Raw genomic sequence first — 26,136 nt, 5'->3', positions numbered from 1 at the left:
TTTCAAAATGTTCTGTTGGGTCTTCAAACATTGTTATTCCCACCAATATGATGATATGGCTGAGAATGCAGCCACTGAGTCAAGGAGGCAATGGAAAGAAAACAGTGACATGATGGTGACTGTGATACCAGACACAGAGAGCAGAGAGCCTCGAAGAATTTCAAAGGTAGAAGTGTTCTAAACCCAGTGTGCTGAAACAGGATTCTGGATCTTCTCCAGTTATACAGAAGAAAATTTTAATGGATCCACATGTTTTTTATTTCAGATGTTAAAAGTAGATCTCTTTAGTAATATTTCTGGTGGTTTTCATCATGAGTCAAGTAGAGAAAGCAATATAACTGTTTCCTTAGAGGTTGAGAGGCAATTTTCCACCATGTATCACAGCTCCTAAGTTATAGAGCTTAAGTCTGATCAGTGACTGGTATTTAGCAGCATAATTTATAAAGCCATGTTTAAATATTATTTTAATATAAAATAATCAGCCACGTTTATTGTCACAAAGTTCATAGCCTAAATATCTCAAGTTAGGAATCTTTTGTGGAGAGGGTTCCTAATCACAGTGACTCTTCATTTATTTTAAATTCATGTCAGTCACCTTTTAATTTTTCCTAACATTCCATCTCCTCAACCTTTTTCCAAATTCTACTTGTTTAATCTTTGCATTTTTATTCATACTCTCAAGTTTCTCCCTATTCCTCCTATATTGTAAACTCCCAAACTGAAGAAATTCAAAGTACATTTCTGATAAAATAGTCCAGGGTTATCTTAATGCTTTTACTAATACTCCATGTTCCTAATGTTCTCTGAAAAATGTTTTCTTTCCTTCTAGCACATGCCCACATACTTTGATTCTAATTCTTGAGCCACCTCTTCCTCTTGATAACACAGCTCCATCCATTTTTCTAGTAGGTTGATGAGGCTGTCAATTGGAATAGAATCAAAGCTTTGAAAAGCAGATCATATTGACTTTCCCTCCCATAGGAGACCCAGAAGGGAATTAATTGCTTTCATGTGACTTTGCCTTCAGATACACTATGGCACAATGTTGCCAACATAGTTTCCTTTTTCTCATTTGAATGCATCTAAAAATGTTAAGGGGAAAGATAAACAAGCTTTTAAAAATATAAACAGACCTCAAATAAGTAGTAAATAATTCTTGCAGAATTTTTGTAAGACCAGAAATAATATGACCAAATCTTATTTAGGATGTGGAGGGGGTAGTCTAGGCAGGAGCTCTGTGTGTGGGCTCTCACAGACAAGTGGTTTTGCCTCTACTTGACAGGAGTAATGCTGTTCCTTGAAAAAACACAGCTCCAGGCAAATTTGTGGAGACAATTTATATTTGACATCTTCCCTTAGACCTCATTCCCCTCCTTTTTGGTTGTTAATTTCAACTGTCTCTTCATTCCTGTTCTCAAAATATATCAGATATACATCCAACAAAAGGCTAACATGGTTTCATATGTTTGGAGATAATTATGGAGATAAAGCCAAAATCAAAAGCACTGGTAATCAAATCATGTTACAGGAGCTTGACAAGTTATATAAATGAACAAAGTGGGGGGCATTTAAGGAAAGCAGGGAAATTATGGAGACCAAGACAAAGGAGCACCCAGCCTCTCTCAAGGAGGGCACCCAGCTCCTACAGACTGTTGCTAAGTTGGTTGTTGGCTCCAATAATCCCAGATCTTCTGATATTTCATTCTCAATTCAGGTTTTTGTGAGACATCTCCTAGTTTAAAAATCAGACTATTTGAGGGCTAAACTTAGCACACCTGTAAGTTGCATTCATCTCTGGCCTATATGTTTGTGCCCTTTGACTACAGGAGATGCTAACCATTGGAATCAATATAGCAATATTAAAATAGTTATTATTTTAAACCTGGGTTCTAGTTTTTCTTTTTAAACTTATACCCTTAAACATGGTTACAAAAATCCTCAACAAAATATTAGCAAACTGAATTCAGAAATACATTAGAAGGATCATCTATCAGGACTAGGTTGAATTTTTTTCCTGGAAAGCAGGGATGGTTCAATATGCAGAAATCAATCAATGTGGCACAACACATTAACAAAAGGAAGGACAAAAACCATTATAGATGCTGAAAAAGCATTTGACAAAATTCAACATCCATCCCTTATAAAAATTCTGAACAAAGTCAAAATAGAAGGAACATATTTCAACATAATAAATATATATGACAAGGCCAAACAAATATCACACACAATAATGAAAAGCTGAAAGTGTTTCCTTAAAGATAAGAAACAAGACAAGGATCTCTCACCACTCTCTCTACTTTCATTCAATACACTATTGGAAGTTCTAGCCATAGCAGTAAGACAAGAAAGAGAAGTAAAAGGCATCCAAATTGGTAAGGAAGAAGTAAAACTGTCACCATTTGCAGATGACATGATACTATATATAGAAAACCTTAAAGACTCTACCAAAAAACTATTAGAATTAATAAATGAATTTAACAAAGTCACAGGATACAAAATCAATATTTAGAAATCTGTTGCATTTATACACACAAATAATGAACTAGCAGAAATAGAAATTAAGAAAAAAATCCCACTTACAACTGCATCAAAAAGAATAAAAAAGCTAGGAATAAATCTAACCAAGGGGTCAAAAGACCTGTTCTCTGAAAATTATACAACATTAATGAGAGAAATTGAAGATGACATAAATAAATGGAAAGATATTCCGTGTTCATAGATTGGAAGAAATAATATTGTTACAATGGAAATATTACCCATAGCAATCTACAGATTCAGTATAATTCCTATCAAAATGCAAATGGTATTTTTCACAGAAATAGATCAAATGATCCTAAAGTTTATATGGTACCAAAAAACCCTAAATAGTCAAAATAAACTGGAGGAAAAAAAAGCTGGAGGTAGCATGCTCTCTGATTTCAAACTATACTACAAAGCTACTATAATCAAAATAGTATGGTACTGGCACAAGAACTGATACATAAGTCAGTGGATCAAAAGAGAGAGCCCAGAAACCCACACTTCATGGCCAGTTAATATATGGGAAAGGAAGCAAAAATTACAGTAGGAAAAAGGCAGTCTCTTTGATAAATGGTTTTGGGAAAATTGGACAGCTACATGCAAAAGAATGAGACTGGATCATTGTGTTATACCATACACACACACACACACACAGAAAAAAACCTGACATGGATTAAGGACCTAAATATAAGACCTGAAATCATAAAACTCCTAGAAGAAAACATAGGCAGTACACTCTTGAACATCAGCATTAGTAACTTTTTTTCTGGGAATGTCTTCCCAGGCAAGGTAAACAAAAGCAAAAATGAACAAGTGGACTACATCAAACTAAAAAGCTTCTGCACAGCAAAGGAAACCATCAACAAAACAAAAAGGCAGCCCACTGAATGGGAAAAGATATTTTCAGATGATATATCTGTTAAGGGACTAGACACATGAAAAGATGCTCAACATCACTAATCATTGGGGAAAAACAAATCAAAACCACAATAAGATATCACCTCATACCAGTCAGAGTGGCTAATATCAAGACAAGAAATAACAAGTGTTGGTGAGGATGTGGAGAAAAGAGCACCCTCGTACGCTGTTGATGGGAATAAATTGGTGCGGTCACTATGGAGAGCAGTGCGGAGGTGGCTCAAGAAACTAAAAATAGAAATACCATACAACCCAGTAATTCCACTTCTGGGAATTTAACCAAAGAAAACAAAACCTTTGCTAATGATTAATGCATTTGGTCAGTTTCCATGAAATGGATCTTCCAAATTCCTTTTCTCATTCTTCCTTTCAATTCTTCTCTACAGCGTTGTTAGGTGACAGCATTCTTTAAGTTCTAATAATTGTTTTAATAGGGTGAGTTTATTTATCCTTGGACGGGGGGAGGGCAAGGGGATGAATAGAGAGAGTGGTGCACCAAAAGTTATTCTAAGTTAAAATAGAAAGATGACTGTAAAAGAATTCATGATTATGATATCAAGGTAAGTGGGTGGTATTCTATGTACATTTTAGACAATGTTAGCACATGTGGTTCATCTTTTTACTACTTCAGGACAAGATTTGTTTCTTTTTGGTGGCAGAACTAATTCCATCTGTTTGAAAGGACTTTTGCCCATAATTATGCCCTATTTTTTTAGTTTTCATAAAACAGTCATATTTTCTTGGTTTTATTTTTTTCCGCAAGAATTTTGGATCAGAGCAATACTATATTTAAAGTGGCTTTTATGAGTTTTTCTGTTTATTTTGATATTTGATTGGGATAAGGTGTGTCCTTTTGTAAACCTTCTGGTTTCTGGAAAGAATTCAATTTTTTTCTTTTCTATGCCATAAATCAGATGTCTAAATGGGTCCCCATACATTTTTTTCTCCTTTTAGAATGAAAATATCTTATGGAAAAGGGGAGGGAATAGTTTGAGGAAATATGACAATAGGTTTGAAAATACCACCACCCTCTTCTCTCTTCTTTTTTGCACTACATTAATTAGTTTTGATGTAACAAGAAATACAAATCAGTCCTTGCCTCTTGCTCGATTTGTCTGCCTCTTTAAATCCTACTGCCCAATGACCTCTAATAGACCCTTATATTAGAATAGTATAAAAAATGTATTCAAGGGAAAATAATAATATGTTTTATATTTCTAGTATTTGTGGCAGTAGAGTATGGGAAGCACTAAAGTTGTACTAGCAAGGAAAAGCCATAGCTAGAAATCCAAGAAGCAAGAAATATGTCATAAAATACTCAACAAATATTTATTGAATATTTTTTATCTGCAGGGAATGCAGCTGACCACTGAGAAGTTACAAAGGTATGTAAAATGCCTTCTTTACCTTTGAAGAACTTAATAATCAAAAAGAATGCACTCCTAGGAATTTACCCAAAGAAAACAACTTCTCACATTCAAAAAGATATATGCACCCCTATGTTTATCGTAGCACTATTTACAATAGCCAAGATATGGAAGCAACCTAAGTGTCCATCAGTAGATGAATGGATAAAGAAGAGGTGGTACATATACACAATGAGATACTACTCAGCCATAAGAAAGAAACAAATCCTACCATTTGCAACAACATGGATGGAGCTTCAGGGTATTATGCTCAGTGAAATAAGCCAGGCAGAGAAAGACAAGTACCAAATTATTTCCCTCATTTGTGGAGTATAACAATGAAGCAAAACTGAAGGAACAAAATAGCAGCAGACTCACAGGCTCCAAGAAGGGACTAGTGGTTACCAAAGAGGAGGGGTGGGGAAGGGTGGGTGGGGAGGGAGGGAGAAGGGGATTGCGGGGTGTCATGATTGGTGCACATGGTGTGTGTGGGGTCACGGGGAAGACAGTGTAGCTCAGAGAAGACAAATAGGGACTCTGTGGCATCTTACTACACTGATGGACAGTGACTGCAATGAGGCATGGAGGGGGGACTCTATACTAAGGGTGAATGTAATAACCACATTGTTTTTCTTATGAAACCTTCATAAGAGTGTATATCAATGATACCTTAATAAAAAAAAATAATCAAAAAGAAGAGACACAGTCACATACCCAAATCACAATACAAAAAAAAAGATACTTGAAGAATACCTTAGTGCCCACAGAGTGTGTGTGTGCCTATTAGCTTTATTTAGATAATTTATGTGGTAAAATTCACTCAAGAGACATGCACATTTGAATGATTTTTCAAAAATTTATACAATTGTGTAATCATCATCACAATCCAGTTTCAGAACCTTTCCATCACTCCAAAAAATTTCCTCTTTCACCATTTGCACGAAATCTCCCAGTTGTACCCCCAGACTCAGGCACCCATTGATCTGCTTTGTCAGAACAGCCTTGAGTCCAGGGCTAATCTGGCCTCTTTACTCAGTGCCTGCCTTTCAGAGGACTTCACCCAGTGCCGGTGAGAACACGAACCATTCCCAGCCCGGAGGGAGTGACCTTCTAGGGATTTTTCCCGCCTGCGCATTTCCCGTGATTCTTTCCTCAACCACGGTTGTTTCCTCACACTCAGCCTAGAACTCAAGAGGGCTTCTCTGCAAATCTCTGACAGCAACAACTCTCTGTGCAGCTCTCTGTTATTCGGTGCTTTGCCCCATAACTTTTAGTTGCTTTGGCCTCCTCAAACTCTCAGTTCTGACCCCTCAATCCAATGAGTCTGCTGGGCTTGGTTTGTGTTCCTCTTGCCTGCATTGTGGCCTGTGAGCTGGGGACCTTGCTGGGCTCTCCCTTCATTTGTCCCCTTATCTCAGAGACTGCTGCCCTGTGCTGCCTGAAAACCATTGTTTTATATATGTTATCCAGTTTTCTAGATGTTTCGGCAGGTAGTGTTAATTTAGTCTCTGCTGGTCCATATGGTTAGAAGAACATGTTCCAGGTATTTTCCTGTTAGTCCCATGTATCACCTACATATGACCAGTTCTACACAATTAATTCCTAGGTAAGTCAGCAGAATATTAAACCAGTTTTTAAATCAAACATGATCAATATAGATGTACACACACATACACATAGATGTATATTTATATTTAAAAAGCATAAAAATGATGAGTCAGTCAAAGCCCTATATATTGTTATGAACTATAATACTTGCCACATTGTGTCAACCTAGTAACTATCGATCCTTTTCCAATTACATGTAGTTAAACATTAAATTAAATTGAATTGCATTTGGAATGGGGGGAAGTGATTCATTTGTTTTGTTTTGTTTCAATGAATTTATTTTATAACCTCTTGCATGACATTGCAAGTTTGCTTAGTAGAGAAGAGAATAAGAGAATGGCAGTAATAGAACAAAGAAGGTGCTGAGTACCACAGCCAATACCTGATGTATTTACAGTATACTCTCATCCAGACAACTGTATTTGTATCCTTGTCATACTTTTGAGCAACATTTATAGACTCACAAATATGTTCTTTTATCAGGATTTTATGGTTCCTGGTAACAGAAACCCTCACCCAAATTAGTTAATCTAAAAGGGGAATTAAATGGCTAACTAAATTTAGGATACATAGTTAGGTCCAGTTTCAGATATGGCTGGATACAGAAGGCTAATAGGTATTATCTGTTTTTCTCTCCAATTCTAGCTCTGCTTCCTTTATTCTGACTATTCTCAGACAGTTTCTCCCATCCTGGTTGCAAGATGGCTGCCTGGGGCTATGTATTTGCACCTCATATTTCCAAGTATACCAAGCAAAGGTCCCAAGATTCAGTCTGGATCAGCCTAGGTTATATGTCCACCCTGACCACTTTGGCAAAGGAAATATAATGCACTGATTGGTTTAAGCCAAGTTCATGTACACCACCTTAGACTCAGATCATGTGTCCTGAGACTGGAAATCAGACTGTGGGTAGAAGATGGATGCATGGTTGGTGGAAAGGCAAGTAATAAATGTGCTTTCTTGATGCCAGATGTAACTGTAGCCAAATTACTTTACATTAAATCCACTTCAAACCATATTTTGATTGTGACAGCTTGTATTATCTCTTCCTCCTGTATTATCACTGTCACTCCCAACCTATGTTTAGTCTTATTACCCTAATTAGCTGGGGACTGATTATACTTGAGGTACATTGTGCCATAGGAGAATAGATGAGGAGAATATGTAATCAAACAAGGAAATCTTGGAAGACTTCATACAAAAGGGAGGACTTCAGTATCAAGAGATGGAAGGGGAAGGCCATTACAGGGAAAGAGAACAACACAAAGAAAGCAGTCAGGAAAATGTAGAATAATAAAGAGGTCAATGAAAGTACAGGTTGGCGTCAAGGGTGAGACTGTAAAGAAACTGAGGAAAGGTCATACAGGTTCTTGAGCTTCAGGCTAAAATATTTAAATTTTCTCTAAATGTGCTAAGGCAGAGGTAAGCAAACTTTTTCTATAAACATCCAGATAGCAAATATTTTAGGCTTTCCAAGTCAAGAGGAGAAATCAAGATACTATGTCAGTATTTAGACAAGACAGAAAACAAATTTCCATAATGAAATTCAAAACATAATAATAACAATAAGAGTATTTTTTTTTGTAACGTAGGCTTACTGTATGGAATTCTTTGGGAGGAATCACATTTTACTTACTTAGAGTTCAAAGTTATTGTGCCCTACCAACAAATGCACTGCAAATGTTCACACATAACAACCATTTTTGGTTCACAAGCCATACAGAAACAGGCAGCTGGATTTGACACACAGGATATAGTTTACTGACCTTTGCATTAGGGAGGCATTTCATGTTTTTGAGAAAGGAAGGTGATCCAAACATAAAGCTGATTACATTAGAATGAGACAAACCGAGGCAGTATAGTACAGGCAAGAGATAATGAGAACCTAAATTAGAATGTCATGAGTTTGGGTGGCCATGTTCAGGAAAGCAGCTAAAATAGAGCAAGTAAGAATCTAAAGTCAAGTCAAAGCCAGATGGTGCAGCATTAACTACTCAGAGAAATAAACCTTTATGGTAAAGGAGAGTGTTGGCTCCCTTTTCTATACCTCCTTAATATATGTAGGGCCTCTTATTTGTATTAGTAAAGGAGTCCAGATGCCTTTGGGCAAGTCTTGCTCCCAAATGAACTAAAGTAAGAAAAGCACAGAAAACCATGTGATAAAACATTTGGAAGGTGAACTGACTGAGCAAGAAGAAGGAAAGCTCTTCAAGCTCTATTTTTGGGCACTGCAGAGACCCTTTGAAAGGAGGAGAATAACAACTTCTCTTTGAAGTAGTTTTGTAGCTGCAGTGAGTCATATCTTTACAATCCATCTGTTTGGTTATAGCATCTTGACAACTAGGTCAAATTCTCAGTTATCTAATAGATATCCTAATAATTAATAGCTTTTAACACTACATTAGGTAGATACTATATCAAGTGAAGCTGCTTTCCAAAAAGTAGAAATTACATGCTGTTGAAGTTTCATCTTGAACCTAAACCTTATTCACCTAGAATACAAAGTGAATATGTGGGCATGTGTCAAGGAACAGTCTGGGCTGTAGAAGTCTGTTTATGAGGAAGACCAAGGATCCTGCTTGGCTAGTCAGTTTTGGGGGAGAGGGATGGTTGTCAACCAAATTGTTCTCCAGCCTGGTTCCCACAAACTTTATGCTTCAGTCTTCAGATACTAGGAGACAATATCCTCAGATATGAAGGAGGGAGTAAAAACAGAGTTGAAAGATTAAGAACCCTTGGAGTTAGTGATTTCATCAGTTAACAGGAGACATGCTCTTCACAGATCATGGCATCCTTGACAAATGTATTTGCCATCTGTGGGTAGATGTTGGCAGCAGGGCACCTGAAAGTGATCCTTAAATTGTGTACCTAGGCAACCCAGTCTTGGCTTTGGTTAGTATCAGAGATAATGATGGCAATTTTGGTGACAGCTGGATGCTAGTAGTAGGGGAAATGGTTCCATAGGAAGCCATCACATGTAGTCATAAAAACACAGTCACCCCATCAGCATGTGTAGGACAAAACTTGGGGTGGCCTCAGAATATTCATTGTTGCCCCACATCCGCTGTGGCACATGCTGGGCTATAAATATAACCATGACTAAAACAGCTATAAAACATTTTATTATATATGAAGATTTAGATGTTGTATGGATGTGCAAATTCCCCTTCCACACATCAAATTGTATTTGGTGCCTTATATTCCTCCTGGAAAGCTACAGAGAAGTTGCAGTGTGCAGTTATGTTATTCTCCACTAAGTGTTTGCTTTATAATGAAGGACCACAAGCATATTTCTTAAGGAACAGGGTTAGTGCTAGTTAGTCAGGAGAATAACAAACAGCAGTGGCCTGCTGCCCTGGAAACAGTCTGGTGTCCTAGCAACAAGCACATTCATTCTCCTGGCCTGCCCTGTGGAGTTCTGTCAACACAGGTAAAAGGCTTACCCACAGAACTTAAGTAGCAGCCTTTCTTTTCCAGAGGAAAGCTTGACCAATACATACATGTAAACCTGGAAGGGGAGAAGAAACTGGATCATTCTGCCAAGCAGCCAGTGGTTTGAAGGCTAAAATGATAGTAATATAAGGGTTAAATTTATTTACATCTACTCTTCATCTGGATGGGCTATACATAAGTTTCTTTCTTTAATTGTTGGTTCTTCTAAAAGCAGGATCAAAAACTCAGGGGCAGTGGCTAAGGCCATGATCTATAAGCTCTGCTCTCTGTCTTTGGGTTAAGAAGGCAGTATTTTCCCTAAAGTTCATTTGACCTCTGCCTCTTTGTTTTAAGCCCTAAAGGTTAGGAGAGAAAGGACAGCACATATCCTAGCAGTGATTTAAAGATTGTAGCTTCCCTTTTGCCACATATTTTAATTGTGGTCTCTAAATTTTTTGAGAATGGTTTAGAAGATTTTTGTTCTGGAAAATGTCCAAAATATCTCATGAGACTCAAAGGAAATTTCAAACAATTGTAACCAGCTATGACACAGCATATAGGGCACATTTTCTGAGGTCAGGGCAGAAATTTATTTGTGCATTGCCCCCTACTCTCTTTTTAAAAAACCCTTCCCTCTCGATCTCCCTTATTCCATTTTTCTACATTTATATAATATGTGCCAGGAATTATTCTAAGCATGCTGAATAACCATTGCTTTCTCTACAATACTAGAGATATACAAAAATAGCAGATATCACACAAGCAAATGATGAATTTCAATTCAGAAGTGATAAGTTCAATATTAAATCAACATATCCTCAGACAGCTAGATGGACTGGGAACTTCAGTTTTGCCACTTGTGAGAGTATTACCTTTCAATGCATTCTCAATAAAACTGAACCTTAAAAAGATTTCTCCTGAAAGAGAATCTATCTTAAATTGGGAACAGAGTATTCTGAAAATGAATATTTTCTCCATACTTTGTGTGTGTGTATAATTTTGATCATTGCATAAAAAGAAAATACTTAAAATTTTTATTCCTTTAAAATGGTTTAACTCTCTTATTAGTTGGTGTCATCTAGTAAGTCATATACACACATGCACAAAATAACTAAATCACCAGAAGCCAAAAAAACCAATCACTCTTATAATGAATCTCAGCTTTTAGTTTGGTTTCTAGAGGAAATTCAGTCTTTCATTTTTGACTCAAAATGATGATATCGTAAAGTTCTAGTGAATTAGTATTTTAAAAACTAACATAAGAGAGTGATGAAATATATTATAAAATTAGTTTAAAAATGCCAGCAAATGTCTAAAAAATGTCTTTGGTAACTGCGGAGATAACTGCTTATCATTACTCAACAAAGAACGTGTTGAGTAATGATACTGTTACCATTATGACCACTTAGGCTTTTAGAATGAAGTCTTACACAGATGAAATAACTTCTTACCTCCAAGTTGGTGACGAATGAACCAATTTAGAGATTAAAACTACAAATGAATTTGGATTATATTTCATCTGACGATATTTCACAAATTAGTAAAAGGAAAGCACAAACAGATGAGAGACTTTTTAGGAGTACGAGTGATGAGAAAACATGCTGAGTGATGGTATGAAGCAAGTTTAAGTGGAGCATGAAGAGAAATGAGGGAATCATCCCAGATAAAGCCAGTCTATATAAAGGCAGAGAGTCTTGAAGAAGAGAGCGAAGGAAAATTTTTGTTAAAAGTGAATATAGAGAAAGATATGTGTATGTTGTTGATAACTTAAATAAGCACCAAACTATGTTTTATTTTAAGCAATGCCTTTAATTAAATGTAAACAGCAAACTGGGTAGTTAGGTCATCTTCTATTTTAGTAACATGTTTTAAGCAGTTGCAAATCTCCTAGTAACGATGTAGCCACAGTTCTTGGAAAAAAATGTTTCTCTTCAACAGTTAGTTTTGAAAGTCAATGTATTTGTAGAAAGGAAATTTAGCACCTATTGCTTTGCAGGCGAAGTATGTGCATTTTGACTTGCAGCATGCTAATTGGAATGTATTTAATTTTCCAAAAGACAGGTGTACCCAATGTTAAACAGAAGTTTCAATGAAAGTTTTTAAGATTTCCTAAGAGTTCTCATCTCACTTGCTTCCATTTTACTTCTGCTTCTCTGTGGTCACTAATACTGCACAAGAGACAATTTTGCAAGCATTTATATGGCTGTGAGCCATGTATGAGTCAATTAGATTGCCTATTTTTTAAATGTCTCAAACAGTTTATAGAACAAACTAACCCCTTCTCTTATACTGCATCAGGCCTGGATTCTGTCCTTTTGAGGAAGAATACATCAGACCAAAAAAAAAAAAAAAAAAAGCATCTCAGATTGGATCAGGGCATAAAGTTAGTATCAAACTTTCTTCTCCTCCTTTTAAAAATGATACAAACTCCTCTTGAGATTTATTTGCAACACACATGCAATGCTCAGAAAACAATAATTTAGTAACAGATTCCCCCATCCCAACCCTCACCCCTTTCACCCCTTTAGTCTTCTAGATTTGTTTGGTTTAGATGGGCTGTCATGTTGCTTATCAAAATTGCAAATAACTTCCCATGACAAACTCACTTTCCATGAATACAGGTCTCTCCAGATAGAAGAGAAAGTCTATGATGTGAAACATGGTCTGTTCAATATCACTCTAGGCCAGCATTTAACTGAGCTAAATATAATGGACTAAAAAAAGAGTAACATGGATAATACAAAAAGGGGAGGTAGAAAAAAATGTTTTTTAATTGCCTTTGAGGGCAGCAGATCTGCTTTCCTTCCTCTTTTTTTCCTTCCTTCTGACTTTCATTCCTATGGGCTGATGAAGCCAATATTAGCATTAGTTTGCATTCCCTGAGTACAGGGCAGATGCTTAAGCCACTAATGATAAGAAATGGACTACTAGTGTGATGAAAAAAATTTGACCTGGAATTTCTGCTTCATGTGTTGACATCATAAGAGCTACTTGGCTTGCCTTGATAAAACAATTGGAAGCTATTTTATTCTGCATATACTCTTTGTATTAGGCAATATGGCAATGGATGTTGGCCATTAGCTGCAATAGGAGCAGGGAATAGATCTCCTTTTGCTTATCATTACAGCCCAAGGGTCTAGCAGAGCATGGCATAGAATAGGTGCTCTATATTGAGGGATAAAGTGGCTTTGGTTATTTTGTCTGAACATTTACAAATGCAAATAAATAAATAAAACAGCTTTGAAATAGCCATGCTAAGACTATTTGCAGTTACCCAAACACATCATGTTCTCTACATTTCCCTGTATTTTTGACCCATTATTTACTTGGTGTAGAATTTCTTTTTAGTAGCCCTTTAACTATGAATTCCTACTTAGCCTCAAGTTTCAGATGGAGGAATCATGCCCCCGTGATTCCTCTATTTTGTAATGTTTCTTCCTACACACAGTGTGCAGCTTCTTGTGCACGCTTCTCTCTTTTGGCAGTGCAATTGTTTATTGACCTAAAAGGATACCCCTACCCTAGGCTATGAATTACTTAATGATAGGAAACATATCTTTTCATTACTGTGTCCCCAACTCTAGGATGGGTTTGATTTGTTAGGATTTAGGCAATGTCAATTGAATGAAAACCATTTCCTGTCACATCCCAAAAGGAAAGTCAGATACCTAATCTATCAATTAGGATATAGTATGATGCATTTTATAGTAGAAACATAATACAATAGGCCCATGGGAGCACAGAGCAGGGAATGGTTATTTCTTCCTGGAGATTGGCATTAGGCTACACAGAGGAAGTAATGTTTGAGCTGTCCTTAGGATGATGAGAAGGAGCTCACCAAGCGGGTAATCTAAAAGAGAGAACACTATAAGCAACGCACCAAGATTTAAAAGTACTAAGTATAGCACTGAAATTCTGCTTCCACTGAGATGAAATAACAGGGATGAGATTTATCCTCTCATCTGAACCAACTGAAAAAAGACATGTCATATTATACAGGTAACAAAGGACAGTGATGGTTGCAAAATGGGAAATGAGTAAGATGAGCTGTAGGATTGTCCCACTTACCTGGAGAGTTTCCAGGCCATGGTTCAGGCAGAAGGAGCCCAGGCAGGACTCACTGGCCTCTCTGAGGTGAGGAGAACTGGGAGTCTCAGGGGCCCAGGGGCCTATTCTCTACAAGGGAAAGAATCGGAGCTGCAGGGAGAAAGAGTTTCAGAGACCTGAAGAGTCTTCAGCTGAAAACTGATTAGCATATACATGTGAACAAACTACCTGAGACTGGGAAAGAATAACCAAAGGAATAAAAGGAATAATCCCTGGAGTTAATGCATTGATGGAAATGGTTCCTCTTCCTATAGCCAGAATAAAAAATATCCTCACAATTCACAGAATATCATGGTCTGTATGTATGTATGTAGAGTAGATGTTTAAGATCATTATATTAAAGATAGGAAAGGGTGAAGGGATACAAAGACAAGCATGGTTTCCACACTTCATGTGAACTGGTAAATTGTCAACACCAGTAAAGTTGCTCTAGTGTCACCAAACAAAACTCAAAAACAAGAACTGTGGATTAGTTTCCTGTTGCCATGTAACAAACTGCCACAAACACAGCAGTTCAAAGCAACACTAAATTCATTTGACAGTTCCTGTGGGTCAGGAGTCCAAGTACAGGTAGGTTAGCTGGTTCCTCTGCTCAGGTTCTTAACAGACTGAAATGAGGTAAAGGTATTGGCTGGGGCCATGATTTTCATCTGAGGCTTGGAGATCTCTCCCAAGATCATTCAGATTGTTGGCAGAATTCATCTTATAGTTTTAAGGCAGAGATCCCTGTGTTCTTGCTAACTGTGGTCCAGGACCTCTTTCTGGTCCCAGAGGCCCCCCATAAGCAGCAGACTAGGAGGAGTGTGGTCTCCAATGCTTCAACTTCTCTGATTTGGTCAGGCCCACCAAGAATGATGTCACACTGCCTGATGTGGTTCTAAATGTATGTAGAGGAAACATTTGAGATAATTATATTAAAGATAGGTAAGGGTAAGAGGATACAAAGACTAGTATGGTTTCCACACTTTATGTGAACTGGTAAATTGTCAACACCAGTAAACTGATCATTTGTATATATACAAATGCAATACCTAGAGTAATCACTAAAAAACTATACAAAAAGACATATGCAAACACACTATAGATTCATAACAATAGAACTGTAAGAAATGTTCAAGTAACCCATAGGAGAGCAGGAGAAAGAACACAGAGAATCAAAAAAAGAAAAATAATAAGCATAAAACAAAAAAATAAAATGGTACATTCAAGTCCTAAAATAATAATGACATTAAATATAAATAGTCTAAAACATCAATCAATACTTACTATAAAAATAAAATATAATCAAGACAGGTTGGTATTGATGGAAGAATAGATAAGTAGATCAAAGGAACACAAGAGAGAACCCCAAAATAGACTGAAATAATATAGTCAAGTGATCTTTGACAAAGCAGCAAAAGCAATACAATGGAGCAATGATACTCTCTTCAACAAATGGTGCTGGAGGAACGGGATATCCACATGCAAAAAAAAAAAAGGAAATCTGGATGAAGACCTCACACTCTTCATAAAAATTAACTCAAAATGGATCACAGACCTAAATGTAAAACATAGAATAGGTATGGGGATGACTTTTCAGATGCAACAACAAAGACATAATCCATGAAATGAATAATTGTTAAATTGGACTTCATTAAATTAATAACTTCTACTCTGAAAAAGACAATGTTAAAAGAATGAACACGCATGGCTCAGAATGGGGGAAAATATTTGCAGATATATTGCAAAATATCTGATAAAGGACTGTTATCCAAAATATACACAAGAACCATCAAAACTTAACAGTAAGAAAATGAACAATTCAATAAAATCAGCAAAACACCTTAACAACTTCACCAAGAAAGATACACAGATGTCAAGCATATGAAAAGATGCTCAACATTTATGTCAATAGGGAACTGAAAATTAAAGAAGCAATGAAATATCACTACAAACCTGTTAGTATGGCCAAAATCTAGAACATTACCTATTAAATGTTGGTGAGAATGTAGAGCAACAGAAACTTTCATTCACTGCTGGTAGGAATGCAAAATGTTATATGGCCATTTTGGATGACTGGCAGTTTCTTACAAAACTAAACATACACTTAACATATAACCTCGTAATCACACTCTTTAGTATTTATCCAAATTGAAAATTTGTGTGCACACAAAAACTTACACACAGATGTTTATAGCAGCTTCATTTATAATTGCCAAAACTGGGAAGAAAACAAGATGTCTTTCAGTCGGTGAATAAATAAACTGTAGTACATCCAGACAATGGTATATAATTCAGCACTAAAAACTGAGAGCTGGTTCTTTGCAAAGATAAATAAAATTTGCAAACCTTTAGCCTCATCAAGAAAAAAAGAAGATTTAAATAAAATTAGAAATGAGAGAGAAGTTACAACCAACACCACAGAAATACAAAGATTATAAGAGAATTCTACAAAAATGTATAGGCCAACAAATTGGGCAACCCAGAAGAAGTGGATAAATTCCTAGAAACATACAATCTTCTAAGACTGAATCAAGAAGAAATATAAAATCTGAACAGACTGGTTACTAGTAACAACATTGAACCAGTAATAAAAACATTCCCAACAAATGAAAATCCAGGACCAGGTAGCTTTACAGGTGAATTCTACCAAACATTTAAAGAGTTAATTCCTATCCTCAAACTATCCCAAAAATAGAAGAGGAAGAAATGCTTCGAAGTTCATTCTACAAGATCATTCTATCATTACCCTGCTACCAAAACCTGACAAAGACACTACAAAAAAAGGGAACTACAGACCAATATAGATAGATGCAAAATCCTTAACAAAATATTAGCAAAAGAAGTTAAAAAATACATTAAAGGATCATTCACTATGATCAAGTGAAATACTTTGCAGAGATGCAAGGATGTAATACACTCCAGATCAATTAACATAATATACATTACAAAAGGAAGGGTAAAAACCATATGATCATCTCTATGATGCAGAAAAAAGCCTTTGACAAAATTCAACATCCATTCATGATAAAAACCCTCAAAAAAATGAGCATAGAAGGAACACACCTCAACATAGTAAAGACCAGATATGGCAAGCCCATAGCTAACACCATACTTAATGGTGAAAAGCTGAAAGCTTTTCCACTAAAATCAGGAGCAAGACAAGGATGTTTACTCTCACCACTCTTATTCAACATAGTACTGGGAGTCTTAGCCGCAGCAGATAGATAAGGAAAAGAGACAAGGGGCATCCAAATTGGTAATGAAGAAGTAAAATTTTCACTATTTGCAGATTACATGGTACAATTTATAGAAAACCTTAAAAGACTCCAGCAGAAACCTATTATTATTGATCAATGAATTCAGTACTATTGCAAGATACAAAATCAATATTTAGAAACCTGTTGCATTTCTATACACAAATAATGAACTAGCAGAAAGAGAAATTAAGAAAATAATCCCATTTACAATTGCATCCAAAAGAATAAAATACCTAGGAATAAATCTAACCAAGGGGTTGAAAGACCTGTACTCTGAAAACTAAGACATTGAAGATGACATAAATAAATGGAAAGATATCCCATGCTCATAGATTGGAGGAATTAATATTGTTAAAATGGCCATACTATCCAGAGCAATCTGCAGATTCAATGCAATTCTATCAAAATACCAATGGCATTTTTCACAAAACTAGAACAAATGATCTGAAAATTTGTTTGGAATCTTAGTGCAGCCATTCTGGAAAGCAATATGAAGGTTCCTCAAAAAATCAAAAACAAAACAAAATGAAAAAAAAATAGCATAGACTCATAGACACTGAGAAGTGATTGGTGGTTACAATGGGGGAGGGATTGGGGGGTGGGTAGGGTAAGGGGGATAAAGGAGCACAAAAGTTCTCAGCTACAATATAAGTTGGTAACAGGGATGGTAGTACAGCCTGGAAAATATAGCCAATGATTCTGTAACATCTTCTGTGTTGACAGATAGTAATCGCACTAGTGGGGTGAGGATTTAATACTATGGGTAACTGGTGAACCACTGTGTTGTACTCTTGAAACTAATGTAAGAATGCATATCAACTATACTTCAATTAAAAACATTTATATGGAACCATAAAATACCCCAAATATTCAAAGCAATCTTGAGAAAGAAATACAAAGCTGGAGATATCATGCTCCTTGATTTTAAATTATACTACACAGCTATAATAATCAAAACAGTATGGTACAACACAAAATAGATACATAAGTCAATGGAACAGAACAGAGAGACCAGAAATAAACCCACACTTATCTGGTCAACTAATAAATGACAAAGGAGGCAAGAATATACGATGCAGAAAATTCAGTCTTTCAACACTTTCTTATAGCATCTATGAACAGTCATGTAGAAACCTCTATGAAACATTATGTAGAAACATGATGTTCAAAAAGATGATGCTAAAGCACACTAAAATCTTTAAATTATTCTGAATAATACAGAATTTTTTCAATATGATTTGTGCTAAATAATTAAAATATATAATTTATTGTATTTTCTTTTTGTTAACCTCACATATTTCAGAAAACACATATACTGTTTCTGCAAGACTTTAAAAAACTATGCTTTGCATAGACTAAACAGCTGGATTGCACAGTAAGAGTATATTCCAACTGGCCTTATCTGAAACAGGAGATATATATATATATATATATATATACATGAGAGACAGAGCTGTAGTGATGACTGGATATGAACTCTGAGAACTTGAAAAACTAGTATGTAGGGTTAAAATATTTTAGAATAGCTGAGGAAAGATTTTTAGATTTTCAAATTTAGTCTTTAAAAAGTAAGATGTACTGTGTATATTCATGGAAATATGTTGTCTTCTTAAAATACTTATAAATGAGCATGGCTTCTTGAAAATAATGTGGATAGATTGGATCATCTTGTTGAAAATAGCAGGGGAATTAGCATAAAGGATAAGGAACTTTTAAAAATAATTTGCTCACAATTTATTTAAGTCAAATAATTATGCTGTACACTTTGAATTTACAGTTCTTTATGTCATTTATATCTCAAAAAACTGAAGAAAATTTTGTTGAAATGCCAACTGCCTCTCTTCATAAAGTAAAAGGGAATTTGAAAGAAGTATAAATCTAAATGAAAGTATCAACTTTTCCAATTAAAACTAAATTATTAAGATGGTAAATCTTATTGGTGCCTATAAAAATCAATATGAAGAATTAACATTTACTTAGAGTTTTACAGTTCATTAAATTATTCCTTATCAATTATCTTGTTTCTCATAACAACCAGATAAGGCAGGCATTTTCATAATCATCATATTCCAGATGAGATATTTGAAACCCAAAAAGGGTACTCCCCATTTGATGAAATGAGTATCCCCATTTTCATCATTTAACTCTTCTGCCAAATCCCAACAAAGACAGTTATCCCTTTCTTTAGGCAGTAAAACTATTTTCTGTTTCATAGTGTTTGTTTCCTTTTCTGAAGTCTGTGCCAGGGAAGTGACAGTCACAGTCACAGTGGGACACTGTTCCCTCCACTATTTCTTCGGCAAGCTATGATGGCTAATGCTCCATTGTTAGAACTAAAAACAACCTAGCTAAACTCACCAGTATTCTGAGATCCAGAAATAGATATCGAGTCTATCCTGTCTCCCTCAGGAATTTGGGTTGGCATTTAGGGAGTGGGTGTGTGTATACTCCAGCATTATGGGTCACTCTGATACTCAGTCTCACTGATGTTTACTAGAAAATTAGTTTTGAAGAAGTACAGGACAAGGAAACAGGTCAGAGTTCCCAAAATGTAAGAAAAACACAATAGTGTTCTATACAGAATTTCAAATTTCATTATTTCATTCAGCTTTCTATTTCAACTAACCACTGTAGAATGCTTTCTGAAATTGTTCTCTTTTGTTAATGGGAGGTTGCCTTGTATTTGGAAGGCATATGTTTTAGGCAGTACACTGCTCTCAACTTGTTCTGCAGGACAAATAGTTCTGTTTTTAGAATATTGTAAACCACTATAGTTATCTGACAAATTTAAATTAAGATTTGTGAGTGGGGAGTGTCAGATGGAGTACTTCCAGTTCATGAATCTGGAGAATTTATAATGAAGAAGATTTGGCGGGGGGCGGGGAGTATTAGTATGGATAAAGAGAGATATAACATGATTATTAAAGGGTATAATAATAATAAATGTAAGAATGTAAATCAATACATTTGAAAAGAAAAAAATAATAGAGAAAACAATGAAACCAAAAGCTGATTCCTTGAAAAGATCAGTGAAATTTATAAACCTCTTGCCAAGCTGACCAAGGTGAAAGAGAGCAGATACAAACTATCAATATTAGGAATGAAAGAGAGTCCATCACTTGAGACACTATGAACATTACAAAGACAATAGGGGAATATAGTGATTCCCAGAAATACAATAACTTAGATGAAATAGACCACTTATTTAAAAGGCACAAATCAACAAAGTTCCCTCAAGAAGAAATGGATAACCTGACTGTATACTAAATAAGTTTGATCTATGGATTAAAATTTCCAACAAAGGAAACTCTAGATTTCACTTGGGAGGTATAACAAACATTTAAAGATATAATAATTCTACACAAACTTTACAAGAAAATGGTAGAAGAAGGAACCTTCCTAACTCATAGTATGAGGCTAGCATTACCATGATAGTAAAACCAACAAAAAAGAAAAAAAAAAGAAAGAAGGGAGGAAGGAAGGAAGGAAGAAAATGCAAATACAGACACAAAAAAACTTAACAAATTGTTAAATACTAGATTGAAGCCAGTTATATATTAAAAGGCTAATACTTCCTGATAAGTTGGGCATTTATCCAAGGAGAATGTGGAATATTCATTTAACATTTTTAAATCTACGTAATTTACTATATCAACAAACTAAAAAAAGAGAAACACAATCATCTCAACAGATGCAGAAAAAAAAATCCATACTTGAATTTTTAAAAAGCTTGTGAAACCAAGAATAGAAAGAAAACATCCCCATTTGAATGGAGACTACTTGTAACTAACATGGCAATGAGAGATTGAATGCTTTCCCTTACAATTAGGTACAAGAGAAGGATGTCTATCCTCACTGTTTATATCCAGCACTGTACTGTAGGGCCAAGCCAGTGCGATGAGACAAAAGAAATAAAATAAATACAGATTGTAAAGAAATTTAAAAAATCTGTCTCTATTGGCTTATAAACAGAGAATCCCAAAGAATGTATAAAACAGCTACTGGGACTAAAAAGTGAATTTAAGAAATTCCCAGGATTCAAGGTCAATATACAAACATCAATTGACCTTCTATAAGCTAGTAAAAAATAGAAATAGAAATTTGAAAAGAACACTGTATACAATAGTATAAAAATATGAAATACTTAGGTGTACTCTAACAAATATGTGCTTAGTATTATGAATTACTGATGTAAGAAATAAAAGAAGACCCCAAAAAATGGAGAGAACATTGCATTCATGAACTGAAAGACTTACTATTATTAGGATGGTAATTCTCCCTAAGCTCAAAATTCAAGTATGGATTTTTTTTTTCTGCATCTGTTGAGATGATTGTGTTTCTCTATTTTTAGTTTGTTGATATGGTAAATTATGTAGATTTAAAAATGTTAAAAAGTACTATGAATTACTGATGTAAGAAATAAAAGAAGACCCCAATAAATGGAGAGTACACTGCATTCATGAACTGAAAGACTTACTATTATTAGGATGTTAATTCTCCCTAAGGCATACCTTGGAGATATTGTGGGTTTGGTTTCAGACCACTGCAATAAAGTGAATTTACCCCACTAAATGGCAGACATATGCTGAGCTCTAACAAATTATGGAAGCTGGGCATGAAGAATGCCATTTATAACTTAGTATTGACTTGACACAATAAGGTAAGTCAAATGAGTTATTTTGTTTCCCAGTACATATAAAAGTTATGCTCACACTATACTGTAGTGTAAAGTGTGCAGTAGCATTATATCTGGAAAGACAACGTACATACCTTAATTTTAAAATACTTTATTGTTAAAAAATACTAACCATCATCTTAGCTTTCAGTAAGTAATAATCACTGATCACAGATCACCATAACAGAGGTAATAATAATGAAGAAATAAAATATTGGGAGATTTGCCAAAATGTGACACACAGACATGAAGTGAACAAGTGCTGTTGGAAAGATGGCACCAAAAGCCTTGCTAGACTAATAGTTGCCACAAACTTTCAATTTGTAGAAAAAGCAGTATCTGCAAAGCACAAGAAAGAGAAGTGATATCAAATGAGGTATGTACTTTTTCTCAACAAAAATCTCAGTAGAGTACTTTGTAGAAATTAACAAGTTGATTCTAAAATTTACATGGATAAACAAAGGGCCTACCTAAAAGAGCCAAAACAACTTTGAAATAGAACTTACACTGCTTGATTCGGATATTATAAAGTTACACTTATCAAGACAGTGTTACACTGGTCGAAGATAAACATGCTGGTTAATTGAATGGAACAGAAAGCCCAGAAATAAAGTCATGAATATTATGTGAATTGATTTTTGACAAAGGAGCCAAAGAAATTCAATGATGAAAGTAAAGTTTCTCAGCAACTAATGATAAAACATTCATCCATATGCAAAACAAAAAAGAACTACCTTTCTGTAGATTTATAATATAATTTTATTATGATCAATTAACATACTTTGTATTTTTTTTTAATTTGCCAAAGTTGTTTTTTCTGCACATCTTTAATTCAAAACCTTGTTATTAAGTATGTGCACATTTAATATTGTTATGACTTCCTGATAAGGAGACCATTTATAAAACTGGAATGTTCTTTTTTATCTCTAATAATATTCCTTGTTCTGAATTCTACTTTGATATTAAAATAGACACTCCAACTTCCTTTTGATTATTGTTTGCATGGTACATCTTTTTCCATCCTTTTCCTTTAAACTTATCTACATTTTTCTGTTTAAACTCGGTTTCTTGAGACCAGCATGTAGATTTTTTAAAATCCATAAGGAATATGACAACTTCTGTCTTTTAATTGGTACATTTAGACCATTTACACTTAATGTAATTATTCGTGTGGTTGGCTTTAGGTCTGTTATTTCGCAATTTGTTTTTGGTTTGTTCTGTCTCCTTTTTTATTCCTGTTTCCCCTTTCTTGCCTTCTTTTGGATAGTTTGAACTTTTGAGCTTCTTTTGAAATGTTTCATATTCCACTGTATGTTATCTATTGCATTTTGATATTCTCTCTCTTTCTGGTTTTTCTAGAGAATGGTTTTTTAACCTCTATACTCTTGATACTTTGGACCAGATAATCTTTCTTCTGTACAGCTGTCCTGTGCATAGTAGGATGTTTAGCAACATTTCTGACCTCTACCCACTAGATGCCAGTCTCCTCAGTAGATGCACCTCTCCCCCAACTACAGCAGGCAAAATTTTCTCTATATATTGCCCATTGTCCCCTAGGGGGCAAAATCATCCCAAATTGTAAACCACTGCTCCAGATAGTAGAATAGAAATACTTAGCATTTCAGAGTCTACTTTATGTTTTATTATTTAAGTAATATATAGAAGCTTGTTGTGCTGCCATGCATGTCCCTTAATCTCCCCCCTTTGTTATAGTTGTCATATGTATAAAATAAATATGCATTAAAAAAAACCCATCAGACAATGTTAAATTTTTCTTTCTACAATTGTACATATTCTAAAGAACTTTTAAAAAAGGAATCTTCTATAAGTTACCCAGATATTACTGTTTTTGTTCTTTTTTTTTCATTCCTAAAGTTCCAGGCTTCACCTGGTATTATTTTACTCTAGTCTGACAACTTCCTTTAGTATTTCTTTTAGTTGGTTATGTGTTCTCTTAGTTTACCTTCAGTTGAGAATATCTTTATTTCTCCTTTATTCTGGAAGGATATTTTTGCTGGATATAGGATGCTGAGCTGGCAATTTTTTCTGTCATTTTAAAGCTGTCCTTTTGGCTTCCAGTGCTTCTGATAGAAGTCACCATCATTATTAATGTCATTGTTATTCTATATGTGATATGTCATTGTTCCTTAGCTGCTTTGAAGATTTCTTTTCCTTTACATTTAGCTTCTAGTAGTTTGATTATAATGTTTTTGGTTGTGGTTTTCTTTGAGTTTATTCTGTTTTACATTTCACTGAACTTCTTGAATCTGCAAGTTAATGTCTTTTAACAAATTTGGGAAGTCTTCAGCAAATTTCATCAAATATTTCTTTCCACACCAATTTCTTTATAGGACTCCATTGTTAGAAATGTTAGACTTGATATAGTCTCATGACTTCCCAAAGTTCTATCCAGTTTTGTCCGATCTTTTTTCTCTTTGTTATTCAGATTAGTTAACTTCTGTTAATTTGTCTTCAATTTCACTGACTCTCTTCTTTATCATCTCCACTTGCTTTTGAGCTCAGCCAGTAAATTTCAAATTTCAGGAATTGTGTTTTAAAACTGTTTTGTTCTTTTTTATAATTTAATTTCTTTGCTGAGAATGTACATCTTTCCATTCATTTTATTTCACATGTGTTTGCTTTTACCTCATGGATCTTATTGTAGTATCTGCCTTAAAGTCTTCATCTTATCATTTTAACATCTGTGTCATCTTGGGTTGGCATCTGTTAATTGTCTTTTCCCTTGAGAATTGGTCACTTTTTTCTGGTCCTTTCTTAATCAGTAATTTTGGATTGTATTCTGGAATTTTTGAATATTAAATTATGCAGATATGAATCCTGTTAAAATTCTCTAAGGGATGTTATATATTTATTTATTTACTATTATTATTTCTGTTTTGACAGATGATGAACCCAGTTAGCTTCAGATGACGAGTTTTAAAAAATACTTTCTAGAAAGCAGGCAAGACAGCTGGATATGCAGTATCCTTGAACTCTTCAGCAAGTGAGCAGATCCTCCAGCCCCTACGGAAGGACTCCAGCTGGTGCTATGGTGGACTCTGAGCACTCCTTGGCCTGTGGCTGCTGTGCCACCTGCACCAACTTCTCATGCAGCAGAAAGGGAGTTCTCCTGTTTGCTGAGATTATACTCTGCTTGGTGATTATGATTGGTTCAGTATCTCAACACCAGGATACTCCTCCCTGTCTGTGGTTCAAATAATCCTTGCTTCTATCTTCTTTGTCATCTACATGTGTGATCTGCACACCAAGATACAAGTCATCAGGTGGCCTTGGCTTGATTTCTTCAGAGCCTTCATAGCAGCCATCCTCTACCTGATCACCTCCATTGTTATCCTTGTTGAGGGTGGATACCACTCCAAAATCGCTGCAGGGGTACTGGGCCTAATTGCTGCATGCCTTTTTGGCTATGATGCCTACCTCACCTGCCCCTGGAGAAAATAAAGACATACAACAGCCCCTACCAACTCTGCTGATGGCCCAGTGTATGTATTTCTCCTTCAATCAAACTCCTCCATCAAACTAACTCCTCTTTGTCCTTACAACACCCCCAGCAAACTCCCAGCCCCCTATTTAGGTAAAAATGGTATTATCAGGAGAATTTGTCTTACTGTCTGCCAATCAGCCCTCTTGGTTGTAGCTACCCTTATGGGTGTGCTTAGGTCCCCCTTCCTTCTGTAGTATCCAAAATGAGGCACCTCTTAAGCCACAAAATGAGATTTCAAACTCCAGGCTCCAACCTGTAACCAACACCAAACAACCTCCTCTGTGTGTGTGTTGGAAGAGGGGGTTCTGTGGAGGGATAAATAAATTATAGATTGCCAGAACAACCACCACCACCATGAATCACTCTCCGTGGGCAGTGGTTCCAATCTCAGCTCAGTCTCCAAACCTTGCTGATGATGGTTTGAGTCTGTTCAACATATACATCCTTAAGAGGTTAGTCTGAGACCTGGTTGATGGTTTAAATCTTATTTCAATTAGCAAAGTATTTGCTGTGCTGCTTTAGGTCTGTCCCATGCATATGCAGCTCAAAGGTAGACTAGGAATATGTATAGTTTCTTACAGTGTTAAGGCATATTTTTCTCCAGCTCACTTCTTTTCAGGATTCCTCCTACAGTGCTCCACAGAGGCTCCTTTTCCAAGTTTTGTGTAGAGCAGTATGGTTTCTTTAAGAGTTTTAACTTCCTGTATCACTGTGCATAGCAGTTCT

At 35.5% G+C, this 26,136-nt stretch overlaps 1 pseudogene; it reads left to right on the top strand.

Annotated features, from left to right (window-relative positions):
* Positions 1 to 24,954: 24,954 nt before the first annotated feature.
* On the top strand, positions 24,955 to 25,604 carry LOC118922701 (proteolipid protein 2-like; annotated as a pseudogene).
* The last annotated feature ends 532 nt before the right edge of the window (positions 25,605 to 26,136 follow it).

This window comes from Manis pentadactyla, chromosome 6 (assembly GCF_030020395.1).
Source record: "Manis pentadactyla isolate mManPen7 chromosome 6, mManPen7.hap1, whole genome shotgun sequence".
Taxonomy (NCBI): Eukaryota; Metazoa; Chordata; class Mammalia; order Pholidota; family Manidae; genus Manis; species Manis pentadactyla.
The sequence above is the reverse complement of the archived record's forward strand: the minus strand, read 5'-3'. Positions and strand labels throughout refer to the sequence as shown.